The 15,326-nt window shown below is 39.1% G+C and overlaps 1 protein-coding gene across 4 annotated transcripts in view; it reads right to left on the reverse strand.

Moving 5' to 3' along the window:
• LOC139762986 (uncharacterized) overlaps nt 1-14,545 on the reverse strand; it is a 74,983-nt gene extending 60,438 nt beyond the window's left edge. For 2 of the 4 annotated variants that reach the window (XM_071688516.1, XM_071688514.1), the window contains exon 1: nt 14,460-14,511. The gene's annotated coding sequence lies outside the window, so the exon portion shown is untranslated. Of the gene's footprint in view, nt 1-14,459 lie in introns of all 4 variants that reach the window. The other 2 variants (XM_071688518.1, XM_071688517.1) reach the window with 2 other exon arrangements.
• Nucleotides 14,546-15,326: the final 781 nt, after the last annotated feature.

Genomic DNA, 15,326 nt, shown 5'->3' on the forward strand with positions numbered 1-15,326 from the left:
TTTTTCAGCACATAAATCTACAAGCTCTTCATTTCCATTTACAACACTGAACACCCCATGTATACCAATTATTCCCTCAACTGCCACATTACTCACCTTTGCATTCAAATCACCCATCATTATAACCCGGTCTCGTGCATCAAAACCACTAACATACTCATTCAGCTGCTCCCAAAACACTTGCCTCTCATGATCTTTCTTCTCATGCCCAGGTGCATATGCACCAATAATCACCCATCTCTCTCCATCAACTTTCAGTTTTACCCATATTAATCGAGAATTTACTTTCTTACATTCTATCACATACTCCCACAACTCCTGTTTCAGGAGTACTGCTACTCCTTCCCTTGCTCTTGTCCTCTCACTAACCCCTGACTTTACTCCCAAGACATTCCCAAACCACTCTTCCCCTTTACCCTTGAGCTTCGTTTCACTCAGAGCCAAAACATCCAGATTCCTTTCCTCAAACATACTACCTATCTCTCCTTTTTTCATATCTTGGTTACATCCACACACATTTAGACACCCCAGTCTGAGAATTCGAGGAGGATGAGCACTCCCCGCGTGACTCCTTCTTCTGTTTCCCATTTTAGAAAGTTAAAAATACAGGAGGGGAGGATTTCTGGCCCCCCGCTCCCGATACCTTAAATAAATTGCTGAAGTGGAATTAGGGTAGAGGCTCGCTATGATGGGTAACAAAAAATTGGTAAGAGTATAAAGGATAAGTGGCAACTGGTACAGTACCAGATATTAACAGGATATGTGGCATACATGCTGTAAATATAGCCTTTCACCAAAATATCATAAGAATATACAGCAGAGGTGGTGAGAAGACAGAGCAAGACAAGTGTGACATGCTGTTGTCAAGAGAAAATATGAAGAACATGTATTATGTCATCTGAGATTATCTAGGCTTACCAGCATTAAGGTGATCAGCTGTGAATGCATTGACAAATGTCTTTCTACCTCTAATAACAGATGAACCACCAGAAGTCAGGACAGCTTGGTTTCTTATTTCAAGACGCATCTACACCATTTACCAGCACCCCTTTGCTGCCTCTACCAGAAAGGGTTGAATTTATCTTGAGATTCCTCACAGTTAAACCATTTGTGACACTTAAGTCACATTTTATTACCTGCAACACAAATGTACTGTCAAATCAAATGGTTCACTTAGGTTATATTCATATACAAAAATTGCAAATGTCATATGGATCAGAAGAGAGCACCATACCACATCTTCATTCTGAAGAAGAGCCAAACAGTACAGCTCATTAATATTCACATTGTTGATGGTATCCACTTTAATAACACCAATGTATATATCATTAAGGAACTGTACCCTAGTAAGATTATTAGTGAAAGAGAAGAGAGAGGCATTTGGACGATTTTTGCAGGGAAAAAATGCAATTGAGTAGGAGTTCTATAAAAGAAAGAGACAGGAGGTCAAGAGATAGGTGCAAGAGGTGAAAAAGAGGGCAAATGAGAGTTGGGGTGAGAGAGTGTCATTAAATTTTAGGGAGAATAAAAGGATGTTCTGGAAGGAGGCAAATAAAGTGCGTAAGACAAGGAAGCAAATGGGAACTTCAGTGAAGGCCGCAAATGGGGAGGTGATAACAAGTAGTGGTGATGTGAGAAGGAGATGGAGTAAGTATTTTGAAGGTTTGTTGAATGTGTTTGATGATAGAGTGGCAGATATAGGGTGTTTTGGTCGAGGTGGTGTGCAAAGTGAGAGGGTTAGGGAAAATGATTTGGTAAACAGAGAAGAGGTAGTAAAAGCTTTGCAGAAGATGAAAGCCGGCAAGGCAGCAGGTTTGGATGGTATTGCAGTGGAATCTATAAAAAAGAAAAGGGGGTGACTGTATTGTTGACTGGTTGGTAAGGTTATTTAATGTATGTATGACTCATGGTGAGGTGCCTGAGGATTGGGAGAATGCGTGCATAGTGCCATTGTACAAAGGCAAAGGGGATAAGAGTGAGTGCTCAAATTACAGAGGTATAAGTTTGTTGAGTATTCCTGGTAAATTATATGGGAGGGTATTGACTGAGAGGGTGAAGGCATGTACAGAGCAACAGATTGGGGAAGAGCAGTGTGGTTTCAGAAGTGGTAGAGGATGTGTGGATCAGGTGTTTGCTTTGAAGAATGTATGTGAGAAATACTTAGAAAAGCTAATGGATTTGTATGTAGCATTTATGGATCTGGAGAAGGCATATGATAGAGTTGACAGAGATGCTCTGTGGAAGGTATTAAGAATATATGGCGTGGGAGGCAAGTTGTTAGAACTAGTGAAAAGTTTTTATCGAGGATGTAAGGCATGTGTACGTGTAGGAAGAGAGGAAAGTGATTGGTTCTCAGTAAATGTAGGTTTGCGGCAGGGGTGTGTGATGTCTCCATGGTTGTTTAATTTGTTTATGGATGGGGTAACTTGTTAGGGAGGTGAATGCAAGAGTTTTGGAAAGAGGGGCAAGTATGAAGTCTGTTGTGGATGAGAGAGCTTGGGAAATGAGTCAGTTGTTCGCTGATGATACAGCGCTCGTGGCTGATTCATGTGAGAAACTGCAGAAGCTGGTGACTGAGTTTGGTAAAGTGTGTGAAAGAAGAAAGTTAAGAGTAAATGTGAATAAGAGCAAGGTTATTAGGTACGGTAGGGTTGAGGGTCAAGTCAATTGGGAGGTAAGTCTGAATGGAGAAAAACTGGAGGAAGTAAAGTGTTTTAGATATCTGGGAGTGGATCTGGCAGCAGATGGAACCATGGAAGCGGAAGTGAATCATAGGGTGGGGGAGGGGGTGAAAATCCTGGGAGCCTTGAAGAATGTGTGGAAGTCGAGAACCTTATCTCGGAAAGCAAAAATGGGTATGTTTGAAGGAATAGTGGTTCCAACAATGTTGTATGGTTGCGAGGCGTGGGCTATGGATAGAGTTGTGCGCAGGAGGGTGGGTGTGCTGGAAATGAGATGTTTGAGGACAATGTGTGGTGTGAGTTGGTTTGATCGAGTAAGTAATGTAAGGGTAAGAGAGATGTGTGGAAATAAAAAGAGCGTGGTTGAGAGAGCAGAATGAGTGAGGAAAGATTGACCAAGAGTGTGTGGAAGTCGAAAACATTATCTTGGAAATCAAAAATGGGTATGTTTGAAGGAATAGTGGTTCCAACAATGTTGTATGGTTGCGAGGCGTGGGCTATGGATAAGTGTTGTGTGCAGGAGGGTGGATGTGCTGGAAATGAGATGTTTAAGGACAATATGTGGAGAGGTGGTTTGATCGAGTAAGTAATGTAAGGGTAAGAGAGATGTGTGGAAATAAAAAGTGTGGTTGAGAGAGCAGAAGAGGGTGTTTTGAAATGGTTTGGTCACATGGAGAGAATGAGTGAGGAAAGATTGACCAAGAGGATAATGTGTCAGAGGTGGAGGGAACGAGGAGAAGTGGGAGACCAAATTGGAGGTGGAAAGATGGAGTAAAAAAGATTTTGAGTGATTGGGGCCTGAGCATGCAGGAGGGTGAAAGGCGTGCAAGGAATAGAGTGAATTGGAACGATGTGGTATACCGGGGCCGATGTGCTGTCAGTGGATTGAACCAGGGCATGTGAAGTGTCTGGGGTAAACCATGGAAAGTTCTGTGGGGCCTGGATGTGGAAAGGGAGCTGTGGTTTCAGTGCATTATTACATGACAGCTAGAGACTGAGTGTGAACGAATGGGGCCTTTGCTGTCTTTCCTAGCACTACTTCACACACGAGGGGGAGGGGGTTGTTATTACATGTGTGGTGAGGTGGCGATGGAAATGAATAAAGGCAGACAGTATGAAGTATGTACACGTGTATATATGTATATGTCTGTGTGTGTATATACATGTATATGTTGGGATATAGAGGTATGTATATTTGCGTGTGTGGACGTGTATGTATATACATATGTATGTGGGTGGGTTGGGCCATTCTTTCGTCTGTTTCTTTGCGCTACCTCGCTAATGCAGGAGACAGCGACAAAGCAAAATAATAATAATATATTTTATATAAACATTCATTAAACATGTCAATTTTGGCACTTGTCACCACGAACATTAACTTAGGTCAAGCTTCAAAAGCTCATCTTCATTCAATACAAATATTTTACCTAATTTTACATCACAAACCAAATCTTGACCCATATTTTACACAGCCCTCACTAATATCACCCATCACTTGGATCTTTCACAACAATTAACACTTCCATATACTTTCTCCATCTGTTAATACTCTCAAAAACACACCACAATACCACTGAAAATCACTTCCTCTACACATCTAAATTAATTACTGATAATAAATCTTATTAAACACGTCAATTTTGGCAATTGTCACCACGAACGTTAACTTAGGTCAAATTTCAAAAGCTCATCTTCATTCAATACAAATATTTTACCTAATTTTACATCATAAACCAAATCTTGACCCATATTTTACACAGCCCTCACTAATATCACCCATCACTCGGATCTTTCACAACAATTAACACTTCCATATACTTTCTCCATCTGTTAATACTCTCAAAAACACACCACAATACCACTGAAAATCACTTCCTCTACACATCTAAATTAATTACTAATAATAAATCTTATTAAACATGTCAATTTTGGCAATTGTCACCACGAACGTTAACTTAGGTCAAATTTCAAAACCTCATCTTCATTCAATACAAATATTTTACCTAATTTTACATCACAAACCAAATCTTGACCCATATTTTACACAGCCCTCACTAATATCACCCATCACTCGGATCTTTCACAACAATTAACACTTTCATATACTTTCTCCATCTGTTAATACTCTCAAAAACACACCACAATACCACTGAAAATCACTTCCTCTACACATCTAAATTAATTACTGATAATAAATCTTATCAAACATGTCAATTTTGGCACTTGTCACCACGAACGTTAACTTAGGTCAAATTTCAAAAGCTCATCTTCATTCAATACAAATATTTTACCTAATTTTACATCACAAACCAAATCTTGACCCATATTTTACACAGCCCTCACTAATATCACCCATCACTCGGATCTTTCACAACAATTAACACTTTCATATACTTTCTCCATCTGTTAATACTCTCAAAAACACACCACAATACCACTGAAAATCACTTCCTCTATACATCTAAATTAATTACTGATAATAAATCTTATGCGCAACATTATCATCTTAAAAAGACCCACCCAGTACTTCATACATTTTTGACATCATTCATTCATTCAACATAATATTACCAATTTAATACACCTACTATACAACTAATAAAGCTATTATACATTTTTTACATCAACTTATGTAATACATCTACTACATAACTAACAAAAAGCTATTATACATTTTTTACGTTAACTTCGAAACCAATTAACCGCAATACATCACCCTAACTCCCTAACACTCCACACCATTAACTTTTTGAGTACTATATAAATTAGAGAACCAATGAACAACTTTTATCCTACTGTATTTCAACATTTATACAACTAGATCACAGTGCGGTTTCAATACATAAAATTAGGTTTTCTATATACACTTACTAGACACACTTTAATTCTCTTTAATGATGGCACAAGGCATGTTTTTATATATACATTAACAAGACATGCTTTATCTCTAATGATGGCACAAGGCATGTTTTTATGTCTGCTTCAATTACATCTGTTTTTCACTAACTTCATACTCAAAACTCACATTTCCCATGATGTACACACCCCTAACTAATATGATTTTAAAACTATTCTCAAAAATTTTAATTTTAAAGTCTTCTTACGCATCTTTTAATTAACGAATACACTAGCATGGTTCATTACAAATATATTATGACAAATTAATATCTAAAATAAAATTAACTCCAGATATATATATATATACATATATATATATTTTTTTTTTTTTTTTTATACCTTGCCGCCGTCTCCCGCGTATTGCGAGGTAGCGCAAGGAAACAGACGAAAGAAATGGCCCAACCCCCCCCACACACATGCACATACACACGCCCACACACACAAATATACATACCTACACAGCTTTCCATGGTTTACCCCGGACGCTTCACATGCCTTGATTCAATCCACTGACAGCACGTCAACCCCTGTATACCACATCGCTCCAATTCACTCTATTCCTTGCCCTCCTTTCACCCTCCTGCATGTTCAGGCCCCGATCACACAAAATCTTTTTCACTCCATCTTTCCACCTCCAATTTGGTCTCCCTCTTCTCCTCGTTCCCTCCACCTCCGACACATATATCCTCTTGGTCAATCTTTCCTCACTCATTCTCTCCATGTGCCCAAACCATTTTAAAACACTCTCTTCTGCTCTCTCAACCACGCTCTTTTTATTTCCACACCTCTCTCTTACCCTTACGTTACTTACTCGATCAAACCACCTCACACCACACATTGTCCTCAAACATCTCATTTCCAGCACATCCATCCTCCTGCGCACAACTCTATCCATAGCCCACACCTCGCAACCATACAACATTGTTGGAACTACTATTCCTTCAAACATACCCATTTTTGCTTTCCGGGATAATGTTCTCGACTTCCACACATTTTTCAAGGCTCCCAAAATTTTCGCCCCCTCCCCCACCCTATGATCCACTTCCGCTTCCATGGTTCCATCCGCTGACAGATCCACTCCCAGATATCTAAAACACTTCACTTCCTCCAGTTTTTCACCATTCAAACTCACCTCCCAATTGACTTGACCCTCAGCCCTACTGTACCTAATAACCTTGCTCTTATTCACATTTACTCTTAACTTTCTTCTTCCACACACTTTACCAAACTCCGTCACCAGCTTCTGCAGTTTCTCACATGAATCCGCCACCAGCGCTGTATCATCAGCGAACAACAACTGACTCACTTCCCAAGCTCTCTCATCCCCAACAGACTTCATACTTGCCCCTCTTTCCAAGACTCTTGCATTTACCTCCCTAACAACCCCATCCATAAACAAATTAAACAACCATGGAGACATCACACACCCCTGCCGCAAACCTACATTCACTGAGAACCAATCACTTTCCTCTCTTCCTACACGTACACATGCCTTACATCCTCGATAAAAACTTTTCACTGCTTCTAACAACTTGCCTCCCACACCAAATATTCTTAATACCTTCCACAGAGCATCTCTATCAACTCTATCATATGCCTTCTCCAGATCCATAAATGCTACATACAAATCCATTTGCTTTTCTAAGTATTTCTCACATACATTTTTCAAAGCAAACACCTGATCCACACATCCTCTACCACTTCTGAAACCACACTGCTCTTCCCCAATCTGATGCTCTGTACATGCCTTCACCCTCTCAATCAATACCCTCCCATATAATTTACCAGGAATACTCAACAAACTTATACCTCTGTAATTTGAGCACTCACTCTTATCCCCTTTGCCTTTGTACAATGGCACTATGCACGCATTCCGCCAATCCTCAGGCACCTCACCATGAGTCATACATACATTAAATAACCTTACCAACCAGTCAACAATACAGTCACCCCCTTTTTTAATAAATTCCACTGCAATACCATCCAAACCTGCTGCCTTGCCGGCTTTCATCTTCCGCAAAGCTTTTACTACCTCTTCTCTGTTTACCAAATCATTTTCCCTAACCCTCTCACTTTGCACACCACCTCGACCCAAACACCCTATATCTGCCACTCTGTCATCAGACACATTCAACAAACCTTCAAAATACTCATTCCATCTCCTTCTCACATCACCACTACTTGTTATCACCTCCCCATTTACGCCCTTCACTGAAGTTCCCATTTGCTCCCTTGTCTTACGCACCCTATTTACCTCCTTCCAGAACATCTTTTTATTCTCCCTAAAATTTACTGATAGTCTCTCACCCCAACTCTCATTTGCCCTTTTTTTCACCTCTTGCACCTTTCTCTTGACCTCCTGTCTCTTTCTTTTATACTTCTCCCACTCAATTGCATTTTTTCCCTGCAAAAATCGTCCAAATGCCTCTCTCTTCTCTTTCACTAATACTCTTACTTCTTCATCCCACCACTCACTACCCTTTCTAAACAGCCCACCTCCCACTCTTCTCATGCCACAAGCATCTTTTGCGCAATCCATCACTGATTCCCTAAATACATCCCATTCCTCCCCCACTCCCCTTACTTCCATTGTTCTCACCTTTTTCCATTCTGTACACAGTCTCTCCTGATACTTCTTCACACAGGTCTCCTTCCCAAGCTCACTTACTCTCACCACCTTCTTCACCCCAACATTAACTCTTCTTTTCTGAAAACCCATACTAATCTTCACCTTAGCCTCCACAAGATAATGATCAGACATCCCTCCAGTTGCACCTCTCAGCACATTGACATCCAAAAGTCTCTCTTTCGCACGCCTGTCAATTAACACGTAATCCAATAATGCTCTCTGGCCATCTCTCCTACTTACATAAGTATACTTATGTATATCTCGCTTTTTAAACCAGGTATTCCCAATCATCAGTCCTTTTTCAGCACATAAATCTACAAGCTCTTCACCATTTCCATTTACAACACTGAACACCCCATGCATACCAATTATTCCCTCAACTGCCACATTACTCACCTTTGCATTCAAATCACCCATCACTATAACCCGGTCTCGTGCATCAAAACCGCTAACACACTCATTCAGCTGCTCCCAAAACACTTGCCTCTCATGATCTTTCTTCTCATGCCCAGGTGCATATGCACCAATAATCACCCACCTCTCTCCATCAACTTTCAATTTTACCCATATTAATCGAGAATTTACTTTCTTACATTCTATCACATACTCCCACAACTCCTGTTTCAGGAGTATTGCTACTCCTTCCCTTGCTCTTGTCCTCTCACTAACCCCTGACTTCACTCCCCAGACATTTCCAAACCACTCTTCCCCTTTACCCTTGAGCTTCGTTTCACTCAGAGCCAAAACATCCAGGTTCCTTTCCTCAAACATACTACCTATCTCTCCTTTTTTCACATCTTGGTTACATCCACACACATTTAGGCACCCCACTCTGAGCCTTCGAGGAGGATGAGCACTCCCCGCGTGACTCCTTCTTCTGTTTCCCATTTCAGAAAGTTAATACAAGGAGGGGAGGATTTCCGGCCCCCCGCTCCCGTCCCCTCTAGTCGCTTTCTACGACACGCGAGGAATACGTGGGAAGTATTCTTTCACCCCTATCCCCAGGGATAATATACATATGTATATACACACACACACACACACACACACACACACACACACACACACACGCGCACACACACACACACACACACATACATATATATACATATGAAAAATGTAAGACACAATTTAGAAAACAAACTTTTAGCTTGAAATGAATGAAAAAATGAACGTCACATAATGGTTCAACCTCTGGCTATGGAAAAGGAAATGTACAATTTATTCACACAAACGTCAATAGCAGTTCTCATCAATTTCACCACTGAATCAATAAGCTTCAATGTCTAAGCTACATTTTTCTCCAACTTCACTATTTTCTTGTCAAAACACCATGCATGAAAACTATCACTCCAGTAACACAACTATAAACATTTACTTCCCCTTTAAAAAGTTCTGGGGAAGTCTGTCTCGATACACTGCGGCGAGGCGAGGCGACGCTGACACAATCACTGTCACAATATCACTTCTGCCTCCTTCCAAGCGTTGTTTCAGGGAATAATTCCGGGTTGCTGAAGTGCCGCATAGGCTTATGTTATGCTGTTTGGCATATTTTCAAATGATACAACTTTTCGGTTTTCTTATATTCCTATCTATTCATTCATTACGGTCTAATAAACTAATATAATGTGTAATATTTTACGTGTGACCTCAAATTATATTACAAATTATAAATCCACTTACACATGCCAGCCAGCCAGCCAGCCATTAACCATCTCCATTCTAGAAAAATGTCGAGTCAAAAATCTAAATATTACTAACAACATACCAAGGAAGCAGATCCTATCACCTTCCTCACTACAAATATGTACATTTCCTACATACAGCCTCTGACCTACATATTACCCTATTACATACCACAAACTCAATCAAAATAAAAAAAAACAATTAAAAAAACAATTATTCCATTATAAATATTTCCCATGATGGAAATTCCACTTTTAAATATATAACTCGACTCAAAGTGCTCATTACTCGTTGAAGATCAGGAAAAACGTAACCCCAAACACCTTCCCCACAAGAAATATGTACATTTCCTACATACAGCTTCTGGCCTACATATTACCATCTCACATGCCACAAACTGGCTATTAAAAGAACAATACATTTAAAAACCAATTACTACATCACCTGCAACATGCACATGATGGAAATTCCACCATGTGACCTTATGACTCAGGTGATGTTTATCATGTGACCTTTTGACTCAGGTGATGTTTATCATGTGACCTTATGACTCAGGTGATGTTTATCATGTGACCTTATGACTCAGGTGATGTTTATCATGTGACCTTATGACTCAGGTGATGTTTATCATGTGACCTTATGACTCAGGTGATGTTTATCATGTGACCTTATGACTCAGGTGATGTTTATCATGTGACCTTATGACTCAGGTGATGTTTATCATGTGACCTTCTGACTCAGGTGATGTTTATCATGTGACCTTATGACTCAGGTGATGTTTATCATGTGACCTTATGACTCAGGTGATGTTTATCATGTGACCTTATGACTCAGGTGATGTTTATCATGTGACCTTATGACTCAGGTGATGTATGTTATGTGATTTCATCATAGTGATATTTGTGACGACCTTATAGTACTGATATTGATGTGTAACATTACATGGGAATGGCAGTAACGTTTGATGTATATATATGTATATGTATACATATATATATATACATATATATATGTATATATATATATATATATATATATATATATATATATATATATATATATATATATATATTTTTTTTTTTTTTCATACTATTCGCTATTTCCCGCAATAGCGAGGTAGCGTTAAGAACAGAGGACTGGGCCTTTGAGGGAATATCCTCACCTGGACCTCTCCTCTGTTCCTTCTTTTGGAAAAAAAAAAAAAAAAAAAAAAAAAAAAAAAAAATATATATATATATATATATATATATATATATATATATTATCCCTGGGAATAGGGGAGAAAGAATACTTCCCATGTATTCTCTGCGTGTAGGAACTCCTACATATATATACATATATGTATATATATATGTATACATATACATATATATATATATATATATATATATATATATATATATATATATATATATATATATATATATATATTATCCCAGGGAATAGGGGAGAAAGAATACTTCCCATGTATTCTCTGCATGTCGTAGAAGGCGACTAAAAGGGAAGGGAGCGGGGGGCTGGAAATCCTCCCCTCTCATTTTTTTTTTTCCAAAAGAAGGGGGTTGTTATTCCATGTGTGGCAAGGTGGCGATGGGAACAAATAAAGGCAGACAGTATGAGTTATGTACATGTGTACATATGTATATGTCTGTGTGTGTATATATATGTGTACATTGAGAGGTATAGGTATGTATATGTACGTGTGTGGACGTGTATGTATATACATGTGTATGTGGGTGGGTTGGGCATTCTTTCGTCTGTTTCCTTGCGCTACCTCGCTAACACGGGAGACAGCGACAAAGCAAAATAAATAAATAAATAAATGATTTTGAAAATAAAACACTCAAGTAATGCTCAAAATCACACACTGTAACTCTTACTGTCTTTTCTAAACTTTATGTAGCAGTGAAGAACAAAATCACTCAATATCCAAAGCCTCTTTCAATGCGTAGCTAAATGAGTAACTTCCTGTGGTTATGGTCGCTGGGATGGGTTAATATGGAAGCAAATACACACAGTGCTCAGCTTTCCAGCAACTGAATATAAACATGAAACCCAAACAATCACATATGACTGGAAAACATTAAAATTATGATAAATGTTAGCTGCTATGTGAAATTAGGAGAAGATTTTATAGATTTTGCTTGATGTGATAAGATCACGAAATATGTCATATTCAATAAAAAAAGTAACAGAAAAAACAGTGTATGCCTTAGTAATGTTCTAAGGAGCCGGTAAAACAATGTTTGGCAAATTTATTTTACAGCCAATCATCAACAATATGGTCTCACAAACTGATAGGCATCTTAAATAGCAATCGAATAAAGTTGAGGAACTATTTCTTCCTTATGAAATGAAGGAAAATCATAAAAGAATGATAAAGCAACCAAGTAACATGTGATATAGGCCTGAACTTAATCGGGGCAAATAAGAAATTTGTGGTGGTACCATAAAGGTAACATAACAGCACGCATTTAAAGCAACATGTTGTTGACATTTCCTCAGGCAATGGTGCCACCTTATTGTATATATAATGTTTTGATGATATATATATCAAGAACAAGTCTGTTCAGTTCTACATATCTCTAGTGCTTCTGAAGCTACGTGGAAATGTTTCATTTACTCCATCCCCACATTTTCCATAATCTTCATCGCCCTCCCCACTATTACATATTCATTATCAATCCATTAATCTATGTCACTACGTTTCATCAATACCCTTCTAAAACACTTGCGCTGGGAATTAACAGCTAACTGACATGCTTTTCTTCCACTTCCATACGTTAGTTCTGTTGCGTGTTTATAAGGTCTATCATTACAAAAGAGTGAGGTACTACGTTTCACACATTAGATTCACGGCACCAATAATTCAAAGCTGTACAATGTAGCAACACCATAAAGTAAATGTATTTCATTAATATTTGTAAGGTTATCAGGTGGTGGCCTAAATCCAATGGGGGTCGAATGGTACTAATGAAGCTAAGGACAGCGGCCAGTCAGAACCATCAGCATCAACCAAGACAATAGTAAACTTTCATGTCTGTCTACATGAGGTTTTTCAGTCTGCATTGGGCAACATAGACAGTACCAGAGAGACTTAGTCTTAGAACAATAAAACTGGAAGGTGTGAAGAAATTTCTTGCTCGAGGGATGAAACTTGACGTCAACTATGGCATAAAGCCCAAATAACGAACTAACCTCAAGGTTCAGTTACAGTCAGCATTGGCCCTCCATGGATCCCCATAGGTATTAGACTGTGTGGTGACTGTTTACTATCGACTTTGTCCTGTGTGGTGACTGTTTACTATCAACTTTGTACTGAGTGGTGACTGTTTACTATCAACTTTGTACTGAGTGGTGACTGTTTACTATCAACTTTGTCCTGTGTGGTGACTGTTTACTATCGACTTTGTCCTGAGTGTTGACTGTTTACTATCGACTTTGTACTGAGTGGTGACTGTTTACTATCGACTTTGTACTGAGTGGTGACTGTTTACTATCGACTTTGTACTGAGTGGTGACTGTTTACTATCGACTTTGTACTGAGTGGTGACTGTTTACTATCAACTTTGTCCTGTGTGGTGACTGTTTACTATCGACTTTGTCCTGTGTGGTGACTGTTTACTATCAACTTTGTCCTGTGTGGTGACTGTTTACTATCAACTTTGTCCTGTGTGGTGACTGTTTACTATCAACTTTGTCCTGAGTGGTGACTGTTTACTATCGACTTTGTACTGAGTGGTGACAGTTTACTATCGACTTTGTCCTGTGTGGTGACTGTTTACTATCGACTTTGTCCTGTGTGGCGACTGTTTACTATCAACTTTGTACTGAGTGGTGACTGTTTACTATCGACTTTGTCCTGTGTGGTGACTGTTTACTATCGACTTTGTCCTGTGTGGTGACTGTTTACTATCGACTTTGTCCTGAGTGGTGACTGTTTACTATCGACTTTGTCCTGTGTGGTGACTGTTTACTATCGACTTTGTCCTGTGTGGTGACTGTTTACTATCAACTTTGTACTGAGTGGTGACTGTTTACTATCGACTTTGTCCTGTGTGGTGACTGTTTACTATCGACTTTGTCCTGAGTGGTGACTGTTTACTATCGACTTTGTACTGAGTGGTGACTGTTTACTATCAACTTTGTCCTGTGTGGTGACTGTTTACTATCGACTTTGTCCTGTGTGGTGACTGTTTACTATCAACTTTGTCCTGTGTGGCGACTGTTTACTATGAGGTGCCGGTCGCACTTGGGGGCCCTTATTCCAAGTCTACATTCACAGGCTCATTTACCTATGAGCGGTTAGTTTAGGGTGGATTTGGACCTGGATGAGCGAAATGGATACAAATTAGAACTCAACTTGATTGCGCTGGGTGACGTGTGGTTATGCCCGATCACTTTATAAGGGCCATGGAAGAACGGTGCCTCGTCAAGATGCAAAGACAGAAAACCACGACATCTACATTTCTTTAATAGCCTATGGCTTTAGTTCACTTACTACCTATATATCACATCACTCGCCATGTAATTTGTATTAAGAAACTGGAAAATAGATCCATTACCTTGGTCATTTTGAGAAGGGGATGAAATTCTCCGGCCAGCCAGCGTGTGTTGTTATGTTTGGGTCAGCTGGCCTTGAACGACGAGCCTAAATTATTTCTTTATTTATATATTACAATGATATAATAAACCTTCAAAATGTATCTATCAAGATTCTACAATTTATTTATTATAAGGAAAATGATAAAAAGTCCTTTATATGGGTTATTTAGCTTTCGTCTCTTATTAACGAATTCACTATCCTACCCATTGTACATAGAGATGATTGGTAGTCGTATCCCTCCGCTGTTCTCAATACTCCGCCAAAGGCAATTACGGCGGCATAGAGGCATCAAAAGGGAAAGAAACATTTGGAAAGCTTACTTTAATGCCACTTTGGGGATGCCAAAGGGCAAGAGAATTGCGTGGAGGCATCCAAAATTTTAGAGGAAAATTGAAGGATTACTCTAAGTCCCCTTTGGCGTCTTGAAAGGCCTTTACAGAGGAATACTGGCATCTGAAGGGAAAGAGACAAATCAAAAGTTTACTTAAAAGACGGTTTAGGGGTGCTAAAGTCCAATACAGTTGCATGATGTCATCCAAAAATAAAAAGAGAAATTAACGGTTTACTTTAAATCCCCTTTGAAGCCGCCAAAGGCAATTACAGGGGCACAGAAGCATCAAAAGGGAAAAAAACATTTGGAAAACTTACTTTAATGCCACTTTGGGGATGCCAAAGGGCAAGAGAATTGCGGTGAGGCATCCTAAAATTTAGAGGAAAATTGAAGGATTAATCTAAATCCCCTTTGGCGTCTTCAAAGGCCTTTACAGCGGAATACTGGCATCTGAAGGGAAAGACACAATTTAAAAGTTTACTTAAAACATCGTTT

Source organism: Panulirus ornatus, chromosome 45 (genome assembly GCF_036320965.1).
Source record: "Panulirus ornatus isolate Po-2019 chromosome 45, ASM3632096v1, whole genome shotgun sequence".
Classification (NCBI taxonomy): Eukaryota; Metazoa; Arthropoda; class Malacostraca; order Decapoda; family Palinuridae; genus Panulirus; species Panulirus ornatus.